Genomic DNA, 6118 nt, shown 5'->3' with positions numbered 1-6118 from the left:
CTTTTATCACTAGATGAAGCTTAATTAATTAAAAGTAAAGTATAATTTAGAATATGCAAAATAACTAAAGAAGCAACATGATACTAAGCAGAAATGAAAAATAATTCGTATTGGAATTACAAGGTATTCCAAGAATATAACTGTTGTTAATCTATTGTTTTAAATTACTTCCTGGTAAACATTTTTGGTGTGGTTGTTTTTTTTCATCTGTCAGCTGAAACAGTAATTTATCTGTCAGCATTTGCTGATTAGTTCAAACTGATCAAGTATTTTAATGGCAGTACTTTCTTTGTCCACCTGAGCTGTGTGAAATATCAGTGAGTCTACTGAAGGCAGATCCTTGCCTGGTCTAAATGACTGTATATTTTAAACCCCAAGGGTTCTGTATTGATATCCCCACAGAGTAAAATTATTTGATCCATTGAATTAAAATACTAATTTTTTTTCTATTCACTTTAGTGAATAGTATTTGTCAGATAAACCCTCTGAAATAATTTTTAAATATGTGTTTATAGAGAATCTTCTCCCCCTCTTTCCCACCCTTCATATTTTTTTCTCCCTGAGCTTGCTGGACACAGTGAAAAGGTATCTGGGGCTTCTTGTTGGTAGAAAACATTGCACTATCACCTACTGCAAGAAGCCTTGCAACTTCTCATCCTCGAATGTACTAAACTGTTTCAGGATTCTGTCTCATATTCTGACATGGAGGTAGGGAGGCTCTGCAGAGGGATCTGGACAGGCTGGGCCAAGGCCAGTTGTACGAGGTTCAACAAGATCAAGTGCCAGGTCCTGCACTTGGGCCACAACCCCCTACAATGCTACAGGCTTGGGGAGGAGTGGCTGGAAAGCTGCACAGCAGAGAAGGAGCTTGGGGTGCTGATTGACAGCTGGTTGAACATGAGCCAGCAGTGCTTCCAGGTGGCCAAGAAAGCCACCAGCATCCTGGCTTGTATCAGCAGTAGGGTGGCCAGCAGGAGGAGGGAAGATTTGTCCCCCTGTACTTGGCACTGGTGAGGCCACACCTTGAGTACTGTGTCCAGTTTTGGGACTCTTGCTACAAGAAGGACACTGAGGTGCTGGAGCGTCTCCAGAGAACGGCAACAAAGCTGATGAAGGGTCTGGAGAACAAGTCTTATGAGGAGCGGCTGAGGGAGCTGGGGTCTTTAGCCTGGAGAAAAGGAGCCTGAGGGGTGACCTCATCACTCTCTACAGCTCCCTGCAAGGAGGTCGTAGTGAGGTGGGAGTCATTCTATTCTCCTAAGTAAAAAGCAATAGGACGAGAGGAAATGGCCTCAAGTTGTGCTGGGGCAGGTTTAAACTGAATAGTAGGAAAAATTTCTTTGCAGAAGGGATTGTGAAGCATTGGAGCAGTCTGCCCAGGGCAGTGGTGGAGTCCCCATCCCTGGAGATATTTAAAGGAAGTGTAGGTGTGGTGGTAAGGGATGTGTTATGCTGGTGGACCTGGGAATGCTGAGTTTACGGTTGAAGATCTTAAAGGTCTCTTCCAAGCAAAACAATTCTGTGATTCTGTGATTAAACTTTCCATTTCAATCCTATGGTAATTCCTTGGCAGTGAGTGATGTACTTTTTGTTAGAAGCTAAACATATGTCTATCCACTTCATTACTGCTTTGCGTTAGTTTACAAGAGAGTATAAATGTAGCATCGGTTTAAAAAACATACCAGAGCAACTGGCTTCTCTCAGGAATAGCAGTACTAAGAGGAATTGTATAATAGTTACTAAATAACATTTAATAAATAATAAGAGTAAATAACCAATACTGGTGTTGTGAGTTGCTCTTAGGTGAATGATTCTTTCCTGGCTTTTAGGAAACCACACACCACATATCACCCCATGTATTTAATGTAATCAGAGATACTAAACTAAATCTAGGTGGGGGAGCAGTTCCTCACAGGGAAAATGTTGAGATGCCTTTACTCTATAGGCTAGTTTAAAAAAATTAGCAACAGTAAGTAAATAAAATTTCAAACCTTATCTCAGTTTTGGGAGGATAAAGAAGGCAGATGGGAATCTGAAATTTTATACCAATGTGTGTGTTCAGTTTCTGTTTGAGGGCAATTTCTTTTATTTATTTGTTGGGCTTTGTGGGAAAGGGAGGGTTGGACAGTGGCTACATCTTCACAAGGTATTGCCGTGCTTGTAGGACAAATACCATAGCTTTACGATGACAGCTGTTGACAAACTATTCTACACCTGTTAATTACAGGTATTACGAATAGAGAGGAATTTGGGTGTTTGCTGTCACGAGGACAATACAGATGTTTTGGTCTGTGCAGATATCTGTGGTTTGCCTCAGATCTTCGAGGACATGGCTGTTTCTGGGCCTGTTCTGCTGTCTTGAGGCCTCCAAAGAAGCCACCAAGCTTCCCCATTCAGTCTCTGGTGATGGATTTCAGTTCCTCCATCAGCTGGTGCAGCAGCACTGTTGCCCATCTTCTAGTTCAGTGAGTCTGTCATTGTGGCTCCAGAGAGACCAGGAGGAAAAAGCATGATGTGGCGTGCTATTGACATGATATCAGTATGATATTGTCTACCCGCACTGGTTAGTTAAGCAATTTTGACTTCTCTGCCTTGAAATCAGTCCTCAAAGGTAGTTTAAAACTGTGCCCAAATTAGTGGAAAATGGTGTATGTATGTTTTATGGGTATTTAAATATACTTTAGGAACCTAACTTAGTTTCTAATGATTTGTAAAAGAAATTAATCTTCTTCAACAAATAAACTAGGCAGTGTACTCCCTCAATAACTTGAATTTTGGAAAATCCAAGACATTCTGCAGAATCTTGAGTTTTGGTGCCTTTTGCCAACAGAGGAGCATTAAACAAACATTACATATTCTGCCTACAGCAAAATAAATCAGATGAAGTCTTGAATTCTGAAGGTGTCTGATATTACCTGCATTATGAACCGGGTAGGTTTGCAACGAGCAGATTGCAGTGTGTCAGACAAAAAGGCTGGCTTTGCGTATCAGTTTAGTGACCTCATAGCAAATGTACCCTAAGCTGTACTGCAAAAACAACGATGATTTCTTTCCGTGACAGCTAGCACAAAACCTGAAAGCCTAGGAAGATAAGAAAAGAGAGATGACAGAAAACTAGGCAAAAAATATTTAAAAAGATGCTTCTTCGGAGGACAGTAATTGTTCTATATGTAATATATATATGTCTATTTACTTCAAAGGGAATTACAGGGACTTTGAGAAGACATCTGGCTCATCTTCTGCTTGTTAGGATCCATTTTATCTAACGTAATCCATGGCAGATGTGATTTTTTCCGCCCTCCTTTAGCATCAGTTTCTCCTGAATAATTTTGATGATGAGTCTACAAACTTAGGCAAATCAATTGCAATGCCTCACTGTCTGTATCATGGCTCTTGCTAATAGGAATATTGTCTGAAATCTTATTTGCTGGCATTATTACATTTGCATCCATGAACAGTAAAGACATACTGTCTCACTCTTTGCAATAGCCTTTTCTGCATTTGAAAGCTGTCGTTACCACTCCTCTCCTCTTTGCTTCTTTGTGTTAAAGATGCCTGTGCAGTCTTGCAACATTGAGCTATAGTTCCTGTGTACATAGATGTTCTTGTTTTTCTTTCTTGACTCCCCTTTAGAAATCTTCATGGATTTCCTGAAGCATGGTGCCCAGAACTGGCTCAGAAGCTAGTACTTTCCATTCTATATATGTGCAGCCATGTTTTCAAGTCCAAAAGCAGAAACTTGATTTGTCATTAATGTCCTCAGTGTTCCATCAAAAAAGTGTGATGAGCATAAATCTGGTGGTTTGTTTGTTTTGTTTTGGGGTTTTTTTTGTTGTTGTTTTTTGGTTTTGGTTGTGGTTTTTGGTTTTTTTTTGAGATTTGCATATAAGTTGGTTTAGCTTCTGCTGTTGGATTTTTTTAAATTTCCAGGTGATGAGGAGTCCTTTGTCCTACTGTAGGACATGTTAGGACAGGTGATCCTGTGACAACAGTCATGAGAGACACCAGTGCACATAAAAAAATGTCCTGGGAATGTGTGTGTGTGGAAGCTAACTTAACAAAAGGCTGTCAGTGAAGTACAGAGCCTAAGGCTTCCTTTAAGCGGGATAAATATTACTCAAGGGAGTTGATTAAAAATAAGAGCTGTAGATTTGAGATGGCAGACAGCTTTCCCTGTTTAAATGTCATCTGATCCAAACTGCAAACTTACCAAACCTTGATACAATTTCCATCTCCTAATTTTAATTACAAGTGAGTAGGATGTATTCCCTAATGCTTTTGACTTGCTGGTGTGTAGAGTGTGTTATCATGCTTTTCTTCTAAGGTCTGGTAGCTTCAACAGGCTGTTGGACCTGAATATAGAAAGCCGATTAAGTGTTTGCTTAACTTTTACAGTGTTAGTTCAAAGCTGTTCTCTCTTAATCAGTCTCATTACTAAAGTGATGTGAGCTCATAGCTATAGGAGAGCTTCTGTTGACCATTAAGTATTTATGACCATTAAGTATATTTATGCATGTGTGTAGCTGTAGTTAACTGGAAAAAACTAGCCCACATGGTACTCAAAATCATCTGGGCTTTTGGAGATGCCTTGGTTCAGTAACAAGGGAGAAGCTCAGTGCACAGGTTCTGTGCATAAGCCTTTGGTGGCTAGTCGCAGTGGCATTTGTTCCTTTGACTGGGCGTCAGAGATACAGGCTGGTGCTCTTTGGTGCTGAAGGCTTCACATCAGGCCCTGACCAGTCAGATTCAGCCTTCTGCTGAATGCATGATCTGAAAACTTGTCTCCTGTTTTTCTCGTTCATGTATTAGCATCATCATTCCATTTCTTACCATTACCTTTATGCATTTGCTAATGAGAGGAAAAAAACGTGAATTCAATAGCCAGAACAAGTGACCAACTTTTGTTGCTATGGTTACAGTGCTCTGTTCTGAAAGGGAGGTTGAACAAATATTTGTATTCAAGTTATAACTTCTCCTAGATTGTTTTTCTCAGGTTGTTAACCAGCAGATTGGTTCTGTCTCATGAGCACTTTTGGCTCATCTGTTACATGAAAAGAGAACAAAAATGATTTTCTGCAGCTTCTTTCGCCAAACCACATTACTTGTTTGTTTGTCCTTAAATTCAGGTTTGCTTGATTTTGCAGTGCACGAATTGCATGGGCACATAGCATCTTCACACCAAGGAAGAAGAGCCACCTTGTCACAATCTTCAGTGCTAGATTCTGGATGAGGTATGGAGAAGCCAGCAAGGGTAGGTGTTAGGGCAGGGAGGGTGAAGGTCGCAGATGACTGATGAAGAATGAGTGAAGCAGAAGGCATCAGTGTTTCATATATCATGTAGATTATTCCTGTGCAGTCTAACAAGTAGTTGTGTTTAATCACTTAAAACCCCAAAGCCTTGGTGGACGAAACCTTTGTGCTTACAAGGCAAGATACTCAGAACTCAGGCAGTAGGATGCAGCCATTAGAGTATATTTTCGTGCTTCTTTTTCCATGTTTAATATTGTTTTGCACTGTGCAGTTGCAGAGCACATTTTCAAGATAAGATAAAAGAGTCTCTTTTTAAGTACCCCCATATCCATTAAGGACTTGAGGTAAATGGTGGATACCTCTTTTGGAAGTCTAGGCTTAAGTAAGAGCTGTAATTTTTAAGACACTCGCAAAAATCGAGTCGTCTTTAGAGCAGAACAAGGTTCTATCACATAGTTGGTTGTTTCAGCAGGTGTGCCTGGTGCCTGTTTGAATGTATCTCACCTGGCTTCCAGTGGCCAGTGTGGAGTACAGATCTCCTATAGGGTCTGTCTCTGATGTGCCAGCCTATACAAACATCTTGGATGCCCTTGGGCATGTGGAATGGTACTACTCATCACATTCTATTATTATTATTTTGTTTCCTCTCACTGGCGTGGAACAGACAGTAGTCCTAACATCAAGCCATTTAGATAAAAGGACCATGCATCTCATACCGGAATCAAAAGCATGCAGTTCTGTCAGTCAACACCACCTTTATCAGCCACACCTTTCCAGTTACATTAGCCTCCTCCACCCTGAAACAGGTAAGTTGGGTGACAGCGTTCCCAGGCCCCGGTTTGGAAGGAGTATCAGGGTGTGGCTTCGC

Source organism: Buceros rhinoceros, unplaced genomic scaffold, assembly GCF_000710305.1.
Source record: "Buceros rhinoceros silvestris isolate BGI_N320 unplaced genomic scaffold, ASM71030v1 scaffold10851, whole genome shotgun sequence".
In the NCBI taxonomy this organism is placed as follows: Eukaryota; Metazoa; Chordata; class Aves; order Bucerotiformes; family Bucerotidae; genus Buceros; species Buceros rhinoceros.
Note: the sequence above shows the minus strand (reverse complement) of the source record.